Here is a 26,475-nt window from a genome sequence, read left to right on the forward strand (position 1 = left end):
TCTAGTTTGGTTCGGTACATTGGTGAAGGACCTGTTTCCCCATTGTGTAATCCCTCATAATTTAGGAGTGCTGAACAGGTGAGCAAGACACATGCAATGACACCAGTTAATTGATATGCATATCAATATGCATATCAATGGGAATGCAACCACACTGTTGGGTATGAACCAAAGAAGAAAAAGTGGACCCTTAGACAATTCACCTTTTTGCCCCAACAGGATATAATGATGCAGTCAAATGGCAGATTTTCTCTTGCTGCTATATTCCTATATTTCTGACCGTCCTGTTCCTAATACACACCAAAGTGGATTTGGGGGGGTGATTGACAGACAAGAGTCTGCTTCTGATCTCCCCATCAATTCTTTTGAAAGGCTAAGATACAGCCAAATTAGAGATTCACTTCAGATCTCTAACTTTGTTGTGTTTTAACATTCAGTGATTGTAGTGATGCCAGAACTTGGATTAGAAACCCACTCCTACCTGAGTTGAGAGTGAGTTTCTGATCCACCCTCTGTGAAGGATGGAGATTTGGATTTATAAATAAATAGCATAGCACGATATGGAGTCTATTTGTTATCACTGTTTTGTTTTCTAACTGAATCATGTGGCTTCTAAAGGTAGGTGTACTGGTATATGGGCAAACCTTCAAAAGTTTAATGACCTCACAGGCTACCAATGTGTCCTGGAGTACGAGCCTGCATCCCCTCTAGTATTATCTTGGTTATGTTTCTGGAAAACACTGTCTCTGCCATATATCCAGACATAAATCAACCTTTTGGCACAAGTTACTAATGAAATGTATTCTTCCCTTGGAATGGATTGAAAGATTGTTTGGCAACGAGGTTTGAAACTATGTACAGTTGTATCACACTGCTTATACTGGGCACGGTCAGCAGGAAAATGATAGAGTTCACATTTATGTGTTTAGAGGCAGAGAACAACTATCAAACAAAATTATGGATTTTAACTGTGACCTTAAATGATTAGTTCTCCTAGTTCACTCTTCAGGGGACACACATTTCCCAAACCCTTGAGTTTTTTTCACAAACATAGACAAAATGTTAAGTGTGAGCAATTGCACTTTATTAGCCTACCTCCTTAGAAGCCAGATGCTGAGACTTTAGATTTCTAAACTAACATATCTGGCAGTTAATCCCTATCTGAATGAAAACAGCAGTTTAACAGATTTTGGCATCTTCCAGACAGCCTTAACGTTGCAGTTTCATTTCCCTTAATAATTTCTCTCCCTTGTTTCCACACAGTATTGTTAGGAATTCCTTGCTGTCTTATATTTATCCTGCTTTTTCTGAAATCTGTCCTCTCCTTCCCCCCTCCTCTAATTTCAGATTTTAATTCTCCACCCACGCCGCCATTTTGAGTGAGGTCGGCAGTGTATCCTTAAAAAAAAAAGTTGCCTGCCAACATTGCAGTGATCCAGCATTATACTAATGTGTTGAACAAACCATCATGGCCAATCAGAAGGACTGAAACTAGTAGCTGAACATTGCCTTGCTATTGCATGGCACATTCATGGACAATACATGAGCACTATTTTCAAATGTTGGGTGAGGTGTAGGTGGGCAAGCTGGCAAGGGAGGCAGCAGCCCAACGAACCCCTTGTGAGTATGTAAGCTGAGACAGCAGTGATGGAGCTGGTAGCCTGACATACCCAAAGTATACAGATGAGCTGAATGGGAAGCGAGGAAGCTTTGGGGATGGGTGAGTCAAGGCAGCAGTGAAGGTGCTGGCAGCCCAACAAGCCCTGGTCCCAATCTCTGCTGGCCAAAATAAGTGCCTGTATAGTGCACAGTCCTCTGCCATTAACAAAATCAATGCATAGTAGTAAAGAATGGAACTGAATTCTTTATTGATGAACATATGAACAGAACAGAGCCTCTTGTGGCCCAGGATGGTAAGACAGCCAACATGCTGTCTGAAGCTCTGACCATGAGGCCGGGAGTTCGATCTCAGCCATCGGCTCAAAGTTGACTCAGCCTTCCATCCTTCCAAGGTCAGTAAAATGAGTAGCCAGCTTGCTGGGGGGTAAAACAGTAATGACTGGGGAAGGGAATGGCAAACCACCCTATATTGAGTCTGCCAAGAGGGCGTCACCCCAAGGGTCAGACATGACTTGGTGCTTGCACAGGGGATACCTTTACCTTTACCTTTATGAATAGAACAGGATTGATGAAAAGATGCAAAGAACCTCCACAATAAGCTTCCCTTAGCCATGTAATTGGCTGTAATCAAATTCCAAAAGGGAAGGAAAAGCAGGACAGACAATCAAAACAACCAGCCTCATGTAGGAAAGTAGCTAACTGAAGAAAAGGACAGGCACATATGCAAAGTACAATTTACTGGTAGGCTTTAAGGCCAGTAACCAAATAAGTTAATGTGGACCAATGGGAGTGTTAATATGCCCCATCACTCCAGTGCAGAAAAAGAAGAAAAAAGCCAAAAAAGGTGCTGAAAATGGAACCATCTATAAATGAAACCACTACACAGGGAATTATTACACAATGAGAGGCAGTGTGGATCAATCGCTCCTATATCATCCAGGGTGCCCCAGGGGTGAGGGAAAACCAGATCAGGCCTGCACTCTGGAAGAGGCTTTTTACTATCAACCCTCCCTTCCATCTAATGCCTGAAAACTCCATTGGCACTGACTGGCTGTAACCTGGTCTTCACACATTCAGGTCAGGCATAAAGGGAATTCATTGTGTATAGATTGCCCATCCATCACACATACCCACAGTGTTTGGGGAAGCTAGAGAGACACAGCAAAGTTTAAATTCAGGGACTAGATGTCTAACTTGGCAGCTTTTCAGCCTTCCCAAAGCACAGTGACATGAAGAGTAGGTAGGTGAACTGAAATTATGTTTCTAATTCACTCCTCCACGTCATGTGCTTAGGGAAGCCAGAAGCCCAGTAAAGGTAGAAAAAGTAAATCTGAGTCTTTAAAGCTCTAACTTTGCTGTGTTTTAATTTGGGGAAAGAACATGGGATAGAAGCCCACTCCTGCTTGATCCCCTGATCAACTGGGAGTCAGCTTCCGTCCCACCCCCACAGCTTTGCTGTGTAATAGCAAGTCTGGTAAACTTCCAAGACTTGGAGATTATAAGAAAACTTTCAGCTCGTCAGGAGATTAACTGGCAGTCACCTTCTGAATCCTCCCTCCATATGCTATTTCCTAGCAAGGGTGGGACCTAACAAAATTTCCTGGGGATTGCTAGACTTCGGCACAGTTTCTTTCGTTCCTTTTTAAAAAAAAAATTTTGCAATGTTCTTCTGAAGCTAAACAAATATGTGTTCAAGTCGCAATATAATTGTGATTGTTAAACATACTATGTTCAGTTGTCGAACAGACTTGTTGAGAAAACGGCAGCATCTTTATCTTAGACTATACCTTAGAATTCTGGCATGGAAAAGAAATAATTTCTACTATGCTCTTTGCCAGCATGGTGCATTTTGTACTTTGCTATTTTAGTAATACACATGAAAAGCAACACTACTATCCACAGCACATTCTTTTTCTACATGATCATTCTTTGAATATAAAGAATCATCCATCTATGCACCAGCATGATCATACACATTAAAGTATTATACATAGGATAGGGGAAAAACAACTCCATTCAATTTATTTTGTGCAAGAGAAACATTCTTTTGATATGTACTTGGAGAAACACATGCTGAAGAGGAACGGTGGGTGGATTAATCATGACAAAGCCGTGTTAACAATGTCCCCTCTGAGTAGGTGGTATTTGTGACCAAATGTCAAAGTACACGTCATAGTCATAACATCCTGCGATCCTCCTCCTACAGGGCATATATACACCCTCAGCCTAAGCAGACTGATAACACCTTGTCTTTTCAGCTCCCCATAGTGCAACACAAAATTTCTTGGATCAATGGGTACAGCATCATTTTTGGGCAGACACCTATGTAGCCTCTTCTGGATGGGGAACCTTCTTGGCTCTTGGTGACTGACTTAAAATCATTGGACAGAAGAATGCATTTGGTCCTCTCTTCTCTACCATAGCATGCCAAGGCTTCTTCCGGGGTCCACACAATGCTATTGTCTTTTGACTCAGCGAGAATGATCTCCCAGACCAGGAAGGGATGAATCTCACTGTCTCCATGTGGATTTGGCCAGGGAGCTGTGCTGCGGGTCATCTCACTGAAGCAGCAATTGCCGATTGGATATGACATCCAGAAATTACTTTCAAAGAGTCTGCCCTCTTCAGGGCAGGTAGCATTCAGCTTTCAGAATGGGGTATGGATATTTGGTTTCACAGCATCAGGGACAGGTTGTTTAGTTAGATGCAGTCAAAGAATCTTTGGCAGGAGCTGAGCGGAGCTTTTGTGGGGATTTCGGCATTAGGACAGATTCATGGGGGGGGGGGAGGCTCTGCCTGCATGCCCATCTCCCCTGTTTTGAGGACTCTCTTAATGAAACTTGCAGGTTGGAGCCACTTGGGAGGCATGCCCAGCTGTCCACTGGCTCTCACCACTTGGTGGCAAGGGGACCATGCAGTGGCTTGCATCTATAAGGAATCCTGGAATTTGCCACTTGGGGGGTTGTGCCCCCAGCAGAATGGGAAGGGGGTGTACTGGGCAGTAGGCAGGTTGTCTGATGTGGATGTTATCCACCCCATGCTGTGCAATCACTCTGTTGGCTGCATTCGGTAAAAGCTCTGGCCATTTTGCCCACTTTGATCTATATTGTGGTTTGTTCCTCCTTTCTTTTGCCCAGGTCAACAAACTATATGAAGGAATTTGTCAGTAGGATGGTTCCCATTGTATAGAGATTATCTTCAATGAGTCATCAAGGTTACTAGGTGACATTGAGCAAGTCCCCTAACAGCTTAACCTATCTGTTGTGAAGATAAAATGAAGGTAGTGAAGTAGGAGAATGTGGGTCCTCACTGGGGAGAAAAGTGGATATCAATGAATATATATCTTTTCCACTTAATATTTCTGGTAAGGGCTTGGAGGAAGAGCTGGCCTCATGGCTTAAGTGGCACTTAATAACCACTCAGGGTGGCTGTCTTGCTCCTGAGTGCCTCCTCCTCTAACTGGCTCGTCTATTTTTCCAGCAGCCATCCACTTGCTTTCCATCCCCCACCCCTGACCACACCCTCCTCCTTCCCTCTGAGGCTCAGAGGCTGCATGAGCTCAGGGCAGTTTACATACAACATCATGGGGGAGGACATGGAACAAATAAACATATAGCATAGTCAAATGCAGCAACAATAATCTAACAGTGGTTCATAGAATCATAGAGTTGGAAGGGGCCATACAGGCCATCTAGTCCAACCCCCTGCTCAATGCAGAATCAGCCCAAAGCATCCTAAACCATCCAAGAAAAGTGTGTATCCAACCTTTGCTTGAAGACTGCCAGTGAGGGGGAGCTCACCACCTCCTTAGGCAGCCTATTCCTTAGGCAGCCAATGGGAACAGCATCCTGCCCTCCTCCAAATAACAACCATTCAAATACTTAAAGAGGGATATCATGTCCCCTCTCAACCTCCTTTTCTCCAGGCTGAACATTCCCAAGTCCCTCAACCTATCTTCATAGGGCTTGGTCCCTTGGCTCCAGATCATCTTCGTCGTTCTCCTCTGTACCCTTTCAATTTTATCTAGGTCCTTCTTGAAGTGAGGCCTCCAGAACTGCACACAGTACTCCAGGTGTGGTCTGACCAGTGCCGTATACAATGGGACTATGACATCTTGTGATTTTGATGTGATGCCCGTTGATACAGCCCAAAATGGCATTCACCTTTTTTACCGCTGCATCACACTGCCTGCTCATGTTTAGTTTACAATCCACAAGTACCCCAAGGTCTCGTTCACATACCGTGTTACCTAGAAGCATATCCCCCAGCCAGTAGGCATGCTTTTCATTTTGCAGAACTTTACACTTATCTTTATTAAATTGCATCTTGTTCTCATTTGCCCATTTTCCATTGTGTTCAGGTCTCGTTGAACTCTGTCTCTATCTTCCGGAGTATTTGCCAGTCCTCCCAATTTGGTGTCATCTGCAAACTTGATGAGTAGTCCCTCTACCCCCTCATTTTGATCATTAATAAATATGTTAAAAAGTACCGGACCGAGCCCCGAGCCCTGAGGTACCCCGTTACTCACACCATTGACAACAACTCTTTGAGTGCGGTTCTCTAACCAATTCCCTATCCACCTAACTATCTCAAAATCCAGATTGCAGTCCTTCAATTTATCCATCAGAACATCATGGGGAACCTTATCAAAAGCTTTACTAAAATCCAAGTAAATGACATCAATTGAATTTCCACGATCCAGCAAACCTGTTACTTGGTCAAAAAAGGAAACCAGGTTGGTGTGACAGGACCTGTTGGAGACAAATCCATGCTGACTTACTTGGATCACCAAACTGTCCTCCAGATGTTTGCAGATCACTCCCTTTAATATCTGCTCCATTATCTTCCCCACAACAGAGGTCAGACGCACTGGTCTGTAGTTTCCCTGGTCATCCTTCCTCCCTTTTTTGAAGATCGGAATAACATTTGCTCTCTTCCAGTCCTCCGGGAAATCTCCAGTCCTTAAAGAGGTCCTGAAGATGATGGACAAGGGTTCTGCAAGTTATCCGGAAAGTTCTTTGAACACTCTCGGGTGCATTTCATCTGGCCCAGGGGATTTGAACTCATGCAGCGCAGCTAAATGCCTCTCGACAACCTCTCTATCCATGTCAGCCTACCACCCAGACACCAACCTTTGGCTACAGCCATCTCTAGATGTGCCTAAACCCTTTGACCTGTGAGAAAAAACAGATGTAAAATAGGCGCTAAGCCTTTCTGCTTTCTCTGCATCTTCCGTTAGAATTTGTCCATCCGCACCCAACAGTGGGCCTATTGCCTCCTTTACATTACGTTTGCTCCTCACATAACTGAAAAATCTACTTTAAAAATCTACACAATCTACTTTATTCTCTGTTTTTCTGACTTCTCTGGGGTCATTTGGACCACTGGATCATTTGGAGGTTCATAAACCCCTCATGAAATTTCCATCCTTGACAGTCCGTTTTTGGAGAGTGACACTTGACTCAGAGTTTCATATAAGGGCAGAAGAAAATGTGTTGCAGAATCCAGCTTTTCTCGGTGCAGAATCTGCAAAGTTGGCTGTATTTTGAACCCAGCAGGAGAGCTTAGGTGGGGTCAAATCACTGAAAAGGGGGGTTGCCACCTAGAAGCTATTTATATCCTGTCTTTGTCTTGACCTCCCTCATTGTCCTCCCCCTCGCTTTGCATGGCCATCCATTAAGATGGGTCTCTTCAGATCTCTCCTGTAAAAACAATGCCATCGTAGAGCTAGAATACAGCAAATCCCCCCCCCAATATAAAATATAGGGTAAAGGCATACACCAAGGGAGCATGGAAGTGCTCACGTGCTAATGTTATTTGGAGCATTGTGGAGCAGAGTTTATCCTGGAAGGACTTAACATGGGTCAAGGTTAATCTGGCATGGTTACAGTGACCTGGATGCCAGATGTGTGTGTAAGGGGGGTGGGGAGTGAATTATTTTCTTCTAGCTGGCTTCCACATGCTGGCCTGGCTCCTCTTTGCCAGGGTCGAGCTCCTCATGCAAATTTCCTGCCTGCCTGGCAGATGGAGAGCAAGGTCAGGGAAGCTTTCTAGGATCACTTTCCAAGCAAGCATTGTTCGAACACGCCCAGCCTGGGGGACAATTTCAAGACAGTCTTTCTGGGGTAATACGGCCCCTTCCAATGCATGAAACATCTGCCGGGCTTTGCACTTTTACGTCCAGTTCCTGACTCAGCAAGCTGTTCTGCAGGATTCCTGAGGTTGCCGTCGACTTAGTTGGGTGGCACCAAAAGACTAAAGGTCCTTTATAGAGGTTGAGCGAAAACACAGGGAATCATGGCTCACGCCAAGAAGTATATTTGTATCTGCGGTTTTGCCTGGCTTGCGTCAACCTTCCTTTCCAGCCTCTCGGCCTTTCCCCTCTTCTCTCTCTGTGAGTCTCACCCCGCTCCGCCCTGGTCCGTATTCCTCAAAATGTACTCCTGGAGAAGCTGTCTGCAGCTGTTACTTAACAGCAGCCAGGTGGTCGATTCAGGGCTCCATTTGCAGTCATGGAAGATGACTCAATCCTTACAAATTCTCATTTTAAGACTGGTCCTGTGAGAGCTCTCTTGGCCTCACCTACCTCACAGGAGGTCTGTCCTATCTCACAGGGGGTCTGTCGTGGGGCGACAGATGCAAGTGGGCAGCCGGGTTGATGTGAAGCAGCAGGACACATTCTGAGTTGGGGGCCCCTTTAAGACCAACAAAGTTTTATTCAAGGTGTGAGCTTTTGCGGGGATGCACACTTCCTCAGGTACAATGTTGTGGTACAGAAATAATCAGTTCATACTTGTAGGCAAAGAGTAAGAGTAAATTTACACACAACTTAATGAAAATGGTCAATAGATTCAGGGGATAAATATGAAAAACCAGCAATTTGGATCTGTTTGTATTCCCTTGAGATTGAATTGGATGGGAAATATTTTTGGTACAATAAAGATATCCACATTAAGAGAATAATGAGTAAAGAATTGGGGGAAAAACATGAGAGAGAGAGGGACGGGAAGGAGAATAACACACTAATGTATGTCTTCTTGCAGGTGACAGTCTCTGGAGTATTGAGATGTGTTATTTGGGGTGGTCCAAAGATTTGGAGTAGCTGGCACAAGACTGGGAAACAGTCTACATCCCCTTGGAGAGTAGAGATACCTGCAGTTGGGAGTATATTATGTATGGTGGTCCAACTTTGTTTTGAGGTGCAGAGGGCATGCCACTGTTCCCATTTCTTATTCAAATCTTTGCAATGCAAGCCAAATAGAATGGCAACCCAAATAGAAGCTTGTGGTGCCAGACCAGGAACCACTGCATGTCTTCTAGCAGAGAACAGTCTCTAGAGTGTAGGAATGTGTGATTTAGGATGGTAAAAAGATTGTTTTGAGGTACAGCTTCACCCCAGTGTTTGCATGTGCAACTGTGCTGGAGGCACTCCACTTTGAAACAGTTGGAACAAGAACTAGGCTCTTGAAAAGAGAATAGCATAATTCTACTTGGAAGTCAGAGTCCACTGAATCTAGGGTTGTGGTAGTCTAAATTGTATTTTAGGGTGTTCTTAATATTTGTCACTGGATTCACAAATAAGGAAACAAGAAATGTGTAAAAGGAACAGGGAACCAACTAGAGCCTCCTGAAGATCAGTCAGTTTGCATAGCAGAGGGAAGGGCTTTTCTCCCATTCCCAAGAGTAGTACCCAGGATACCCACTGGGTATTCATGGAGCATTTTTTCTCCTATTCCTGGCAATGAAGGGGGCGGCCAGGATCAGTGCAACTTGGCTGGCTCTTGTGGAGGAGGAAAGATATAGATGTCTCACAAGTCACAAATGGTAATATTTGACAATCAAAAATGCACAGTTCAGCACATCATTGCCAGAATAATCTCTAAAAAAACGTACAATAATCTAAAGCTAAAACATTTATAAGATTGTATTGGCAGACAATGATTGATAAATGTAGCCTCCAGAATTTCAAAAAGAAGCATTTGAAAACATTCCAATTATTTGCTAGATTTGTGTAATTGATCTAATTCCATGTTTTTGAATGAGAAATGTTATAACTTTTAGTTTTATTTGATAAAAATGAGAAATGTGATAAACTTTGGCTTTGACAAGCGTTTCTGTTATGAACTTAAAAATTAAACTAATTGTTGTAAAGCATAAAATGTAGAAAATGTCATGTTTGAAAAAGTCTAATTTTCATAATTAATAAAATTTTAAAAAGCTAAAACACTATACCAGAATATAATTTCATACCTGGTATTAAAACCAGCTTTTTCAATTATACACTATCATAAAACTTCTCAATTATTAAAAATATATTTAACACCAAATCAAATAAATATATTATTGCTTTTTATAAAACTAGAAAGTTTCAACTTCTTTAGTCTCGGGGGGTTCTCAAAGCAATTTAAACAAGGCCTGTTCTTTGCCCTATAATCTATCCTTTATCCGGATTACTGATCAGAATGTTTTTACTGCAATCTCTGCCAGAGCTCATCTTTTTATTGTGTAGGTCCAAGCCCCCTTAATGTTTTAGAAAGGCCCTGACTAACTGAACTTTGATCTGATGTCTTCATTGAGAAAAGCTCCGGGTTTCCCATTTCAGATGCAAATCCTCACTGAAGCCCAAGAGAGTTTAGTAAAGACTGCAAAAGAGAAGAAACAAGACGTTTCCAGGATCCTCTTTGAGAATCCTGGGGAACACTGGTGTCCCTAATCCACACAGATGCATGGATTAAGGTAGGTGATAACCTTTCTCGGTTCTAAAGAATAAACACAGTGCCTACAAACTGGGTGGAGACTAGGATTTAGCAGCAATAAAACACCAGGCAATAAAAGCCTGGGCTATGTCAGAAGCCTATGAATAGACTTCAGTGTACCACATTCCCAGGCCTAGTGGGGAAGCTTGCAGAAAGCCCACCTGAATCAAATAAGCATGAATAATCTGTTTTAGCAGCATGACCACAGAGACATGGGAGGAAAATGTTTCTTTATATATTTATTATTGAAATGTTGTTTTCACTGGGATTTCTACAAGACAGTCAGCACAAATAGAACTAATTTTTTTCTGGAGTATGCCTTTATGCTGTCTGCTGTTAGTATTTCTAATCGCAATACTAATGTATTAAAATTCTCAGATTTAGGATCAATCAAAGCAAAAAAATGATTTCTTGCTGTGACAGTTCAAGTCTTACCCTAAAAATACAAGCAATTAATTCATTAAAGATACAGTGAGAAATGTAAATGCATTTACATTTCTCTACATAACTACATAAAATACCTGATAAGAGATGGGCACAAATTTTGATGAGCCAAAACTCATGCTGAATTATGGCTGGATCAGGGCTCGAAAAACAACGCTTGGCATACACGTGATCCCTGAAGACATCTCCAAGCTTTTGGGTGCAGCTTGGAAAATGAAACCCAACTGGAAACTCTGGCATAGTAATATAGGTACAATAGTGGGAGTGATGATTTTTAGGCTTGGAAATACAAATAGGCCCCCCCGAAAAATACCATATATAGGCCCTGTTACTTGCTAATAAGAGTTCTCATTTGTTGCAATGGTATAAATGTAGGACAAGCACATATTCCCTTTTGTGGTGTTATGGTTTGGAATGAAGGTGGACTTGTGAAAAGGCTTTGCTGCTGGGGTGGTGGTGGTGGTGGAGAATTGCTGAGCTAGCATACTCTGTCAAGGGCCAGGGAGCTTTGCTCTAGGTTTCTGTGTTGTGATTCCGTTTTTGTTTGTTTTACCTAGTAAGTATTTTTGTTTTCATTTTATTTTACACACACTCACACTCTTTAGGTTGCAGTAAGAAGAAGGATTGCTGTTTATTTTTTTCAGGCTGCTTTTGGGGGAGAGTTAACATAATTCTTTGCCATTTTATCCCCCTTACACATACACTGGGCTGCTTTTCGTTTTGGGGGTGATCTATGTTTGTCTTTATGACCAACCGCTCTCCATTTGAAGCCCCCCCCACTTATCTGCTTCTCCTTGGAGTGGGCATGATCCGTGTTTGTCAGCCTGCCTCCCCTTACCCAGCCTGCCTTGGGGGACTTTTTCCAGAGTTCCTGGTGTGACTTCCCTTTACTCCCAGTTCTCCATTTGAAAATGTCCCCTGGGGCTGGGGGGCAAAGCTAAGAGGGGATAGAAGATTGACACCTTTAATATTAGGGCCCTGCTGAAAAGTTGATGGTGCCTGGCTGGCCACTTCTTGCACAGACTATCAAAAAAAAAAAAGACTATCAAGATCTGGGGAGGAAGCTCAAGCAAATGAGGCACAAGTGGTATTCTCTTCAATAAGCTGCCTAAGGAGGTGGGAATAAGCTGCCTAAGGGAATAAGCTGCCTAAGGAGGTGGTGAGCTCCCCCTCACTGGCAGTCTTCAAGCAAAGGTTGGATACATACTTTTCTTGGATGCCTTAGGATGCTTAGGGCTAATCCTGCATTGAGCAGGGGGTTGGACTAGATGGCATGTATGGCCCCTTCCAACTCTATGATTCTATGATTCTATGATTAAGACTGCACCTCTATTACTAGAAAGGCAGTGGGAGGGGGAGGAGCACAAACTGCCTCATCCAGGATGTGGCCATCCCATGGAACTCTACCTATGGCACAATGTGTGTTTGGTGGAGTACAGTGCAAGATATAATCTCCTCTGTGACCATCCAGCAAGGGGAAGAGAAATTTAGTATCAGCTTCAATGACTGGTACATGTCTCCCAAATGATACATTTCTTACATCTGTTACAGGAAACCAAATGGCAAGCCTTATGTAAGTCATCACCCCATTTGAGGGCTGGAATGAGAGCTGGACTACACAGGACAGGCAGGACTGGAAGAGGCACCAGTTATTACACAGGTCAGGGCCTTGGCAGACAGATTACAGGTGGGTATCAACAAGAGGTTACATTGTATCACCAAGAAGTGGGAGTACCAGCTGGCCTGCATGTGTGATCCCTGCATCAAAGGCAGCATTGTCCTCCATAATGCACAACTTGTTCAGTGAAAGGGTGACCTCTGTCACAAGGTGCGTTGGTTCTAAAGCTATGAACATGGTCAGAAATAGCAGGCAGGAAAAGCTAGGGATGAGGAGGAGGAGGAATGAGAAAAAGGGATGAGGATGGAAGAGGTCAGGAGCTGGTTGTTGGTTGTGAAGTGTAAGGTCAGAAGCTGTGCTGAGAAGGCTAGGTGTGCCATAGTAGAGGATCCCATCAAAATGTTTGTAAAGGAGTACATTAGAGTTCCCCTGTGCCAGCCAATTCTGATCCCCTTGAGTACTGGGAGTCTTATGGCTGGACCCTGCTAGCATGGCTGTTGATCTCTTTTCTCACCAGTGTGCAGACTGAGTGTTCTTCCACCTGGGTGACATCTTCAGTCCATACCAATCCCATGTAAACTCAGCCAGAGTGAATGAGTTGTTCTTTCTGAAGGTCACCTAGGACACCCTGCTCTGGACCTGGTGAAGTATTATCACAGCTTCTGGACATCTTCCCTTAAGTCCCCCCTTCCTTTTCTTCTCTGGGTGATCTTGGCATGAGGCCCAAGGTTCACACCCTTGGCACGTGGGTGGAAAAATAGCTGCCTCTGCCAGGTGGAGCTGGGCTTGCCTCATAGCCAACCCAAATTACATCAACCTAATTCAGGAGAATCTTGGTACATCCTAGGGCAATCCATTACCACACAGCATTTCTTGGCTCTGACTTGTCATCATAGTATCACTTGTTCAAGCTAAATTAGGGGACTTCCAGTGATATCAGGTTCTGGAAGCAGCCTGTGTAAATTGCACTATGTAACCTACAGCTGGTAGGTGGATTCTTCCTGGGAATGAAGGGGCAGTGGCTATGGTTCCTGAGACAGTAAATGGTATGATTCTTGGGGTTTTTCTTGGAGGGGGCACATTGTGGTACAGTGGCCATGTATGCCTGTGAAAGACTGTTGTGGAACTATCCCCTTTCTTCTACAGTGCTGGCAGGATGATTCCGTGAGAGAGAGGCAATCACAGCATGCCTAGTGTTTTCCTAGCTTGTGGGACATGTCCATCCATAACAGTGCCACATGTTTCTGTAGGTGGGAGGTTTTCTCCCCCTCTACTAAATCACGCATGGGCCATCCCAGAACCACACTTGATAACATTTTCCCAGAAAGCACTTTTCGGGGGGGGGGGCTTCTTGGCACGCTGTAATTCTGACCCCTGATGTCAGGGCATATAGGGGGTCATCCCAGGGATGTCCACTGCAAGTTTGATGCCTCTGTCTTTCCTGATAAGTACTTTCATGCTGGCACCTAGTTTGGGTGTTCATAAATTGGACCTCCCCAAGTCTTATCTGCATGTAACTTGTAGAGCATGCAGTGTGGCATTCCTTGGAGGTCCGCTACAAGTTAGATGAATCTAGCTCACACAGGATCTGTTTTATATACATGCTAGACATCTTCCCAAAAAGCACTTTTGTGGAGGCACCTTGTTTGGGTGTCCAAAACTCAGACTGCTCAAATCCAATCTTCACCAAACTTGGTGGGCAGGTAGAAGAGATTCAGGTGGAGGTGCCCTGAGATTTTGGAGTCTCTTGGGCTCCATGGGGACTACCTCAAACTTCACAAATTGGTTAGGCAGAGCAACTTGTTTCAGTTTTGAACATGCCCCGAACCTGAACCAGGTATTCCTGGTTTATATCCCTATACCTGACTGCATTAAGCTAGGACATATCTACTATCTTTAGACTGCATTTCAAATGATTAGCCCAATATAGCCAAAACAGCTACAGAGAATTACAACAAAATTAGTGCCTTATTAGCATCCTCAAACTGCAATCCAGAGATCCTGATAATGCCAAAGACTTAAAACCTAAACTTGGATTCAAGATGAAATCAGCAAAAGAAACTACAAATTTTCTACAAAGATCCAAATCAGATTGGAATGATATAGAGGCATTATTTAAACTTGGATTATATACATTGTTCATGAAAATATAACATCTATTAATTATAGAGGGCTGTATCATAAGAACTAAAATACTTAACACCCCAACCTGGATTACAAATATTCAAGATGAAACTAACAAAAAAGCTAGAGGTTTTCTACAAAGATTTAAACTGGGGTGATATAGAGAATTTGGCATTATTTATAACCTAAACTGCAAACTTAAATGGACTCCGGGGAATGGTAGAGGACAGGAAGGCCTGGAGGATCATTGTCCATGGGGTCGCGATGGGTCGGACACGACTTCGCACATAACAACAACAATAACCTAAACTTGGATTACAAATATTCAAAATGAAGAAGATAATATTTATAAATTATAGCTAAATTAGAAAGTCTTTTGTAATAATCTACATGGTATTATTAATAAGAATAAATCTAGTTATCTCTTTCTTTTCCTTCTTTTAGGGAAATATCTTCTGGAAATATCCCATGGACTTCTTGCAATGTAGTGACAAAATATATAAATGTTAGGGATAGAAGTTATTAGATTAAACACTGTAAATATGAAACCAAAATAAAAATGTAATTAGTAAGGTTCAGAGTATGGGTAATGGATAAACTTCAAACACATATATATAATTGTTTATTAAGTCTGTTTTGATATATATTTTATATCTCTATCTATATGATCTTTTCTCTTTTCCTTATTCTTTTTCTTCTGAAACTTTTAAAATCATATCTACTTTTTATGTATTGAGAAACATCCATAAAAATAATTTGGGGGAAAAATAAAAAACCAAGTGGAAGACACAAAGGATAAAATAATTATATGTTTTTAAGGGGGGAGGGAAGGCCAACAGCTACTTCTGTAAAGAAAATATTTTTTGTTATAAATAAAAATAAAGTCTGCAGTTCATGGGTAATACAAAAGATATTTTACCTGGAAGGAATAAACATATCAATTACTAGCATGTGCCTATGCTTTAAAAATTATTTTGTTATTTTTTTCCTTTAGATTGTATCCAAACAAACCAATTTAATCTAGAAATATAATTTCTTTTACTAAATTTTTCATTTTGTTGGTATTTTCTAATCAGTCTTCAGTGTAATATGTATAGCCCAAGCATTTCATGTATTTTCTTACTTAATGTTTAACTATAAATGTAGCACTGAGCAAAGTGCTTTAGTAATTGTTGGGTTAAAGAACAAAACAAGCATATTTAAATCATTTTTAATTATTATTTTCTTTTTGGCACTTGCTGTGTTTCTATTTTGTGGCTAAGGATTTTTCAGTGGGACATCCATTGAAAATTAGTATAGTATTTACAAGATAATGGTAGTACCTCTTCAGGCAGAGGAATGTAGACTTTAGCAGGCTTGAGGACAAAATGGTAAGGGCAAATTGTAGCACTGGGACAAAGGCTAGGATTCAGACTTCAAGTATTTCCATGCACTTGTGGGTGCTCTCTGTGTGCACACACGTGTGTGTGTACATATCCTTGCCCAAAATGAAATGCAACCATGAAAGGTCCCTTGATCTTAAGACTATAAGAAAGGCTGCAGACAGAAGAGGGAGACTGAAATGCCCTTGTCCATGGACAGACCTTTGAATCCCAGCCGGGCTTAGCAATGCAGAATGAATAGACTGCTGTGCAGATATAACAAGAGAGGTACTGAATGGACAAGTAAGGCAAGATACTTTTAAAAAGCTGCTAGAGCCAGAGGCTTTGGAGCAGAAACTGCAATTTCATTGCTCAGACTGAACAGTGCAGCAATAAAATTAGTATAATAGGGAGACACAGGAAGACTCATGAAGAAGGGGAGTCCCATTCCCTAATTCTTCCCTCTTGATGCATCCTACTTATACGTTTTTCTCCCCTTTCCCAAACCCTCCCACTTCAAATTTTCCTCTCCTTTCCCCTTGGTAAATCAGTACCTTTAAATAATGTTTTTGCATGAGTTTTTTGTGACCACTGCACATGCAGGGTTTGTGTGTGATTACTGCACATAATACCAGTTATTTGAGGCGGGGGGGTTTAACTCCCTGTTTATATTTATATCCCACCCTGGGATGTCCACTGTGAACATCTTGAACAGGGATTTTTGATCACCCATGACTACATATTGATAATTGAGGAAAACTGGATCAAGGGGGAGCTGCTACACAGCAACTCTATATGATCCAGCAATTTTGCGAAAAGATTACCATCTATACTCAAGTATAAGCCAAGTTTTCCAGCACATTTTTAATAGTGAAATAGCCCCCCTCGGCTTATACTCTATATACGTATAATTGAAATAAATTCTTTTAAACAGCCTGCTGAGGCTGTGGGAGGCCAGCCAATCATTGCAATGGATGAAATTAGCCTACATGAAAGCATGATGTGGGAAAAAAACATAGAAGGTTTTTCCTTTTTGAAGATCTTCTGTGTTTGGCCAGGAAAGTATATAAGGCTAGGGGTCATCTTACCTACCTTCTGTTGCTGGCCTTCTGGCCTTTGCTGAGCTGTCTGATAGAATAGACTCTTACAGTTTGATTCCCAGTCCACCCTCCAAGGAAGCCATTTTCTCTAGGGGAATTGACCTCTGTCATCTGGAGAGTAGTTGAAATTCTGAGAGACTTCCAGCCCCTACCTGGAGGTTACCAACTTTATTGGAAATGGCTAATTTGGAGGGTAAAGTCTATAGCATTATACTGTTCTGAGGTATTGCATGTTCTCAAGCACTATTCCCTCCAGGGTCCATCCACCAAATATCCAGGTATTTCCTAATCTGGAATTGCTAATCCTATCTCCTTTCCACTTAACAGTCAACCTATATTTAGCTACCCCTCTATCTGAAGTTGTCCATACCTCCCCTCCAGCAGCCGCTACTTAGGTCAGAAAATCGTAGCCCAGTAACTTGCATAGTAGAGAACTCTCAAGGACTTCTGGGGTGACACCTCACTTTCCCCTTTATCCCCTCCCTTTAGCAGCCTCCATATCTTCTCCCTTTCCTTTGACTTATTCTTTCCTTCTCACTCACCTGACCCTTTATCTTCTTCCCATGTTCAGCTATTTATCATTTATTTACTTCATTTATATCCTGCTTTTCTCCATAATGGGGATCAAAGCAGCTTACATTATTCTAGTCTCCAAAATCACCCAGTCAGTTTCCACAAGATGGGGATTAGAACATGGGTCACTGAGACCCTCCTCTGAAGCTCTAACTGCTACACCGCACTGGGTTTCATAAGGTGACTGGTGTTGAACAGTAACAAGCACTTAGGCCTAGTTAAGTCATGCAAGTCAGGCGGTATCAAATCACCCATAGGTTGCTTCCAGGCCTATGTCTGCCAACCTCCAGGTGGGACCTGGGGATCTTCCAGAATTATAGCTGAACTCCAGATGACAGAGATCTGTCCTCTTAGATAAAACGACTGCTCTGTAGGGTAGACTCTATGGCATTATACCCAGCTGAGGCCTCTCCCCTCCCCAAACCTTGCCTTCCTTAGACTCTGCCATCAAATCTCCAGGAATTTCTCAGCCTGATGTTGCCAATCCTAGCCAGGCCTGGCTCCAATGTGTCCTCCCATGAAAGGCCAAAATAGGCCTGGAAAGGGCCCTACCTCATCCCCCTGCCTTTTACTGACAGAACCCAGCCTAAAATCTGTGATTGCCTAATAACTGTTAAGTGAACCTGTTGCTAAAAAGCTATAGAACATCCATTTATCATTTTTGGGTTTTTTTTTCAAGCCCCTTACTTTTTTTGTGTTTATTTAAGATTTCATATTTTCCTGCAAACCTGGGGTATTCTTGTCCGTTCATAGTTCCAGTCACCAGATTTAAGTATCAGCAGATTTGGCTGAGTAACTTGCAATTCCACCCCAGAATCTAATCAGAGTGAGCAGGCTTACCAACCCTGGCTTCATTTGGACAGGATTTTGCCCCAGGTTTTATCCCATCACATTTTTATTGTTTCCATTGTGTTTGATATTTTAATATAGTATGTTGCTAAATGGAGTTAGGCAGCTTGAATGTGATGAAATATCCCTCCCTGTCAATATATTTATTTTATATTTATAAATATATTGTGATAATTCATACAGATACATTCAAGAATGAATTTGGAAATTTTTACAAAACTGATATTTTGTGATACAACAAAGCACAGTAAGCTTCATATTAATACAATTGGTCAAGATACATGATCATCCCAGGGAGTATTTGATTTGACATGTCATTTTATATATATATATATAACACAAATACATAGCACAATTGTACAATTACACAGAAAACCAAATATGCCAAGCCTTGTAAAATCATTGTCACATTCCAATTATATTCTTTAGTAGAAGACGGAATTTACTGTGCAACATAGTGAGCCAACCAACAGTAAAACTAGTTCCTAGGACAGGGGTAGTCAAACTGCGGCCCTCCAGATGTCCTAGGACTACAATTCCCAGGAGCCCCTGCCAGCAAATGCTGGCAGGGGCTCCTGGGAATTGTAGTCCATAGACATCTGGAGGGCCGCAGTTTGACTACCCCTGTCTAGGATAACACTGCAGTTTATTTTAGAGGTTGACTGTCCTGTTATTTTCTAGGTGAAAAAATAACTAGCCTAAGGAAAAGTATAATTCAGGAAACTAACAACCACAAAGTCAATTTAATTGATCACTGGACTTGTTTCTTATATGCTGAGTTCATGACAATTAGTTTATGGTGACAATGAATCTCAAGTGTTTATTACACACATGGATAAAGAAGTCAATAGCTGGATTCAATTTGGTGGTATCGCTGGAGAGACCGAAATATTGTTCAAATTACTTACATAAAAACATCTATATTAAGATAAATGTAGGAATCAATTTTGTATAAAGAGAATGCATGTTTTATAACACATGCAATAATATATACCATATTGGATATAGCACTGTATTCTATAGCACTGTTTATTGTACATGTTATCTTGTTTTTGTTGTCTTGGTGTCTGCTTTTGTACTCCATTTTCTTGATTATTCACAGTATGCCAAGTTTTGACAGATTTGGACCAGTAACTTACGATTTCACTCTAACCAAAGTGAGCAGGCTTACCAACCCTGGTTTGATTTGGATAGCATTTTACCCTGGGTTTTATATCTATATTTTAAAAAATCCAGTCATATATTTTAGACTTCTAATTTTGTAATCCTAGTTTATAGGATATTTTTAAATGTCTGACTATATTGTTTTTTATACTTTGTAATCTCCATTAGGTCATAATAAGGAAGGAAGGCTATAAACTAAGTAAATAAACACAGTCAGAGTAACTGATAGAAGCACAAGAGAAATTGGGAATGAGGGTAGGATGGTGAAGGAGGGCCATTTTTAGAGAAAAAGTCCCAAGGGAGGTGAGCATTGTTGAAAGATCAGACATGATTTAGACCAATTTATCACAAAATAAAGAGACTGTAGAAAGGTAATGGTACATGTTATAGAATCTGAAAGGTCCCCTGGGGAGTATCCCACTAGGAGCCAGTTGTCTTAATATGTGTAGAGAAGCACTCCCTCCTTACATAGGTAGGCCACCACCACATTGGTACACTTTGTAAAGATTCTGCGGGTGGATGCTAAGCCAAAGGGGAGATCCGTATATTTATAGTGTAACCCATTAACACAAAACCTCAAGTATTTTGTACAGGCCTTGTGAACACCCATATGAAAATAGGTGTCTTTTAAATTTTCTATCTTAGAAAATCATGTCAGGAGATAACAGTGGGATCTGTTCTGTTAATGATGGCATCTTGACATTAACCAAAATGTGGGTATTAAGGTCCTGCAAATCAAGGACTGCTCTTTTACCACATCCTTTTTATCAGTAATGAAGCACTGAGAGTAAAAGCTTCCAGAGGTCAGAGATGAGCCCAATAGGAATATTGATCCTTTACATAGTAGCTCGTCTACTTCCCAAAAGACCTCCGAGATATGGTTATAGAAGCATTCAAATCTGTCATACTGGTAAGCCAGGGTTTATTATAGACAACAGCCAAATACTGTCAATGATAGTCTCCCAAGCATTAGCACAACGCTGTGACCTGTTAACACTGCTTACAGTAAGAAAAACTTGTAACCCGAGGCTTGAAGATGGCAGACCAAGTCATTCTGAGTGGTTGTGTCTGGACTGGCCATCCCGTTCAGCAGGTCCTGAACAATTCTGACTACCCGCTTGTCTACGCTCTGATTGGGCTAGATTATGGGGAAAGGTGGGAAATGTATGGGTAGTGTTATGGTCCTTGAAATCTAAAAGAGAACCTGTGCCAGTTCGTTGGGTGATTTTTCTGGGTAGAGGAGCCAGCTATGCCCAAAGATTTTGCCTGTAGGTGATACCTTCACATCATCTCAAACAAGTCATCTCTTTCTGTGCTGAACAGATTGATGCCCTTGAAGGGAAGATCATCATAAATTGCATGAGTGTCTCCTGGTAATGTGGAGGATCTTAACAACGAAAACCAATTCATTACCACCGTTGTGGCCATGACCTTGCTACAACAGTCGGCATTGTACCAAGCCAAATTCACTAGTGTTTTGGCAAGAACCCTTCCACCACCAGGGCCGCAATGAAAGGCCTGTGCTCCTCCAGGATTGAGGGAATAAATGATTGCAATTTTTACCTATTGCAGCAGAGTGTTTTTCTACCAAATGTATCAATGCACTTACATCTTTATCCAGTGGTGCAAAATGTTGTTATGACCTCCCTTTTGCAGGGACAACAGCTGAAAATACTGAGGCTGGTTTTGGGTATTTAAAAAGGAACTAGCAGCCTTCCTCCTAAACCATGGAAAGGTTATCTACCTTCTTAGCCGGGGGGGGGGGGATATTTATTTATTTATGTTTCTATTTCTATACGGCCACTCTTGACAATAGCCACCTCATGGCGATTTACCAGGTACAAGATAAAGTCACAATATAAACCGATAAAACCCTATAACAAGCATTTACAATTAGATGGCGGCATAATCTTATCTGATTCTCCCACTTCCTGATCCTGCCCTTTTCTACCCAGCCACAGGATCTCCATTTTGGAGGAGTTGAGTTTCAGATGACTTTGCCTGAGCCATCCAACCACTGTTTCCAAACAGCTGGCAAATGTATCTGGAGGGGAGTCCATCCAGCCATTCTTCAGGATGTAGAGATGGGTGTCATCTGCATATTTAGAGACACCCCAGCCCCAAACCCCTGACCAGCTGGGCTAGAGGGCGCATATAGATGTTAAAAAATGTGGGGGAGAGTATTGCCCCCTATGGTACTCCATATGGGAGCACAAAGGGGTTAGATAACTCCTCCCCCACTGTATCCCTCGGTATCTGGTTCAAGATAAAGAAGACCAGCCATTTCAATGCAATACCTCAAATCCTGGTCGTGAGGTGGTGGTCCAACAGCTCGTGATCGACCACATCAAATGCAGTTAGGGTGACCAGAGCAGTCTCCACCCCGTGTCCAGGAAGAAAGCCAGACTGGTATGGATCTAGGACTGAAGTTTCCTCCAAAAATGCCAGGAGCAAGATGTGAGACCAGGCGGTTGCTGGTGGGGGTCCAATGATGGTCCCGTGGGTCCAGTGATAGTTTTTTTCAGGAGATAGCGTACCACTGCATCCTCAAGCCCTTCAGGGAAGTCACCTGATGTTAGGGAGAGGTTCCCAATCTCCCTCAAAGGGCCTCTTATTTGCCTGATGCCAGATTTGAGCAACCAAGATGGACAGGGAGCTAAGGGGCAAGTGGTTGCTCTAACTGACCCCAGCAATTTGTCCACTTTGGTTAACAACCATCTGAAACCATAAAATATTAACTCATGCAACAACCACAGAGGTTCACATTCTGAATCAGTTGTAGCAGATAGATCCTTGCTGAGCGACAAGACTTTGTCTGCAAAATAGCTCGCTAATGCCTCACAGTGCAAATCCAATTTACTAGAGTATTGGCAGCCTTCTAGAGCAGTAAGAGATCTAATTACCCTGAAAAATAGTGCCATGAGAGCTAGTGGACATAATTTATGCGGCGAAGAAGTCACGCTTTGCCACTTTCACTGCCATCTCATATGCCTTCATAAGTGTGCAATGAGATGTCCTTGCCGCCTTGTTAAGAGTCTTCCTCCATACTCACACTAGCCGTCTCATTTCCTTCTTCCTCTCTGTAAGGGCGAAGGAGGCGCCTGAGAAGCAATCTCGTTGATGGCAGCCATCAAGCAGGACTGCCAGTCCTCCACCAAGGCCGCCAACAAGACACCGGAGGGCATCGGGTCCCGAAGAGCAGGGGTCGTCAATCTGTGGTCCTCCAGATGTCCATGGACTACAATTCCCATGAGCCTCTGTTAGTTTTTGCTGGCATCTGGAGGACCACAGGTTGACTACCCCTGCCGTAGAGCATTCACAAATATCTCAGATTCCATGTCTAAAAGACTAAAATATGTCCATCACCCAAATGGTGGGCGGGTGGTGTCCTTAGTCAAGCCTTCAGGGCATGGTGGTCTGACCATGGAATTATGTTATTTACCACCAGATCTACCTCTACTCCTGCAACAAGGATTAAATTGAGGGTATGACCAGGTGATGGGTGGGACCAGCAACAAATTGAAAGAACACTTAATATCGCTATGGCTGAAACCAGATCCAGGCCAAGGCCTGGGGACAGCACGTCTGCGTGGACACTGAAGTCCCCCAGAATTAAAAGTTTGGGGTACTGCAACACCTAAGTGGCCGCTGCCTCCAGCAGGCTTGGCAGGGAATCCAAGGGTGCAGTGGTACACCACCCAGATAGCCATATTCTTGTCTGATTCCCACCCTAAACAAACACATTTAACCCATGGAATCAATTGGACAGGGAGAGCCCTGAAGGAACAGGTCTCCAGACCAGGATGCCATGCCCCTCCTCTACTATGGGACCAATGCTGATGCAGGACCGAAAAACTGGGCAGGGCCAGGTCTTTCACCCCTCCCTCTGATCTAACAGCTAATTAACAAAAAAGCTATCCACTATGCATTGAGCCAGGATCCTGCTGGTAACCAGCAGCTCTGCACTGCTCTCTGCACAGGTAAGTAATTGTTGCCTATCTAACTAACCCCCCTCCCAGTAATGCTGTCCAATTGGTCTGCCAGTAAGTCATCTGCCACCAGGTGGCAGCAGAGAGTATATTTCTGGCGATTACACTGTCCGCCATTAGGTGGCAGTCATCACCCAAGCTGCCAGTCTTCTCAGCAAGCACCCTCGTCTCCACTCGCCAGCCAGACATAGGTCCAGTGCACCATGGGTGATCATCTAGGAATGCACTGAGCCTTCCCTCTAAGAGGGCCCTTGATGGCGGGGCATCTAGACCCCATCTCTTCCACTCAGCCAGGTCCATCACTGAAATCCATGACCTGTCCCCTGATGACGAAAAGCACAATAACGAGTGCTGTTAACTAGACACTGCTGGAACCATGGTGAGGTCATCTCTGGAGTCATGGGAAGACAAACGTGCAGACTGCAGTCTTGGGGGCAAATGTCCAACACCAAAAGGCTATGCTGCTTCTTGCTGGTCTTGATATCGTGATGATGATGAGTCTAGTTGATGATGAGTTGATGATGGTGACTCCACAATGGCTAAGCCTTCATCATGACTCCATGACATTACCAATAACTCTTTAGACGCTGACTCGCTTGCCATATCTCTCGCAGCCAAATGGGTAGGCGACTGCGATCTCATCAATCGCAGCAGCAGCTCTCGGCACTGATTCCTTCCCCTGGACTCTGATGCCAATCTCAGCAGCAATACAGATGAATGACAGTGGCCTGATTCTGGCACGGTTGGACATGGAGAGGGCCTTATTTGCTCTGATGATTTGGAGTACTTCTTAATGAGGGGCTCAGATATTGCTCTCCCCTGATCTACTGATTGTTCTGTTCCAAGTAGTAGGGCAGGTCTTAGATGGGCAGGTCTTAGATGGGCCAGCTCAGGGTTGATCCAACACCTTCAGAACTATTTCCCACAAAGTGGCTTTCAGTCTGTGGGCCCTATCATCCCAAGTTTTTGGAATTACTCTTTTACAGGTCGCAGAGCCCGAAACAGAATGGGCCTCTCCCAGACATTATAAGCATGCCATGTGCTGGTTGGATTGGGCCATTTTTGTCCTGCATTGGGAACTTTTCTTAAATAAAGCCATTTCTGACTAGAAAATGTCTCATCAATTAAGAATCGAAGTCTGAGGTAAAATTAACAGAGCTTGCTCGCTACTGACTAATCTTAGGCAGCAAAGAAAAGACTGAGGGGAGAGTGCTACCCCCTCCCACACTGCATGATTTTGAGCGTGAAAGTCTCTCTCTTTGAGGAGAGGGTCAATCACTCTTGAGAGTGCTAGAAGTTTCAAAAGCTTGCTATTTTTTTCTCCGATACAAGAGAAAAAAACCTATCCCAAGGTTACTATAGATATAGTAAAATTATACAGAATACATGAAATAAAAGGTTCTTCGTTCTTGTTTATTCTTCTATAGGATCCAACCAGAACAGTATCTAGATATGTCCCATTTTCAAATAATAATCTTTTTTTTTCTCTTGTATTGTATTCACTACAAGCCGTCCCACTTGTCTATATTTGCTAGTTTTTTTCCGAGGCAGGCCAGTGAAGAAGCAGTTTCTATGTGGGATTGCACAGAAGCCACAAAGATGAAGTCCTGTTTTGCCAACCTTCTGGATTCAGAATTCATGGGAAAAGAGGACAAGTCCTCTTGCAACCCCGGGTTGGTGGGCTGGTACCGGTCCGTGAATCAGTTGGTACCAGGCCGCGGTTCTGTCTAAGAAGTTAGGTGCTTCAGCTCACTAACATCGGCCCAACTTTGCAGAAGTCCACGTCACAAAGTTCCCCTTCTCCATTTCTGCTCTGACTAGGACTCCCTCATCTCATGTCCGGGAGCACCTTATTCCCAGGGGAGCCCACACAACTCCGCGGCAATGAGATTCCTGCCTGCTGCCTTCAGCGACCATGGCGAAAAGAAACAGAGGCCAGCTTTCTCCCCCGTCCTTCTTGTCCGTTTGCCCAATCAGAGGAGCCGTAGCGGCCGCCAGCTAAGCCTGCCCCTCCGGCGCCATCCAATGACGGGTCCTCTAGTAGACTACCCCCCCACCCTCGGGCCTCAGTAAAATTGTCAAGTGTTGACCTGTCCCCTGTGATAAAAATGTTGGGGACCACTGCTATGGATGAAATATTGGTTAGCTTGCAGGAAGGAAAGAATAGGAATGAATGAACAGTCCTCACAATGGAGGGAAGTAAGCAGCGGGATCCCACAAGGACTGGTATTTGAGCCAGTACTAGTCAGTAATTCAAATAACATTCAACTAGGGTTGAGTACCTTAATGGCCAAATTTGGTCAGTGAATACCAAGGATGACAGTGAAGAGCTCCAGGAGGATCTCCACAAAATGGGTGCTTGGCCTACCATGTAGTAAATGTAATTCAGCATTGTTAAGTATAAGGTGATGCACATTGGGACAAAAAAATCCCATCTTCAAGTATGGGCTAATGGGGTCTGAGATTGAATGGGTTTGTAGAGGATACCTCACAGAACGTTTCAACCTAAAGTACTGTAGTTGAGGATAGGTCTATCAGTGGCTGCCAGTCATGGTGACTAGGGTAAGGTGACCAAATTGTCCCACTTTTGGAGGGACATCTGGGGGTACCTGGCACATTGTACTTATGTTGAAATTAAAATATATATATATTTTCACTGGCAGTCTTCAAGCAAAGGTTGGATACACACTTTTCTTGGATGCTTTAGGATGCTTAGGGCTGATCCTGCGTTGAGCAGGTGGTTGGACTAGATGGGCTGTATGGCCCCTTCCAACTCTATGATTCTATATATTACAATACTATTTTTGCGTTCTATGCATTCTATGAAACTTTTTGTTGCTCCATATAGAACAATTTTTTAAATCAAGAAACCCCCCA

The 26,475-nt window shown here is 42.9% G+C and overlaps 1 protein-coding gene across 1 annotated transcript in view; it reads right to left on the minus strand.

Moving 5' to 3' along the window:
* Positions 1-26,475, minus strand: part of ELP4 (elongator acetyltransferase complex subunit 4) — a 250,605-nt gene that overhangs the window by 176,984 nt on the left and 47,146 nt on the right. The gene's annotated exons all lie outside the window — the stretch shown is intronic.

This window comes from Paroedura picta, chromosome 2, assembly GCF_049243985.1.
Source record: "Paroedura picta isolate Pp20150507F chromosome 2, Ppicta_v3.0, whole genome shotgun sequence".
NCBI lineage: Eukaryota > Metazoa > Chordata > Lepidosauria > Squamata > Gekkonidae > Paroedura > Paroedura picta.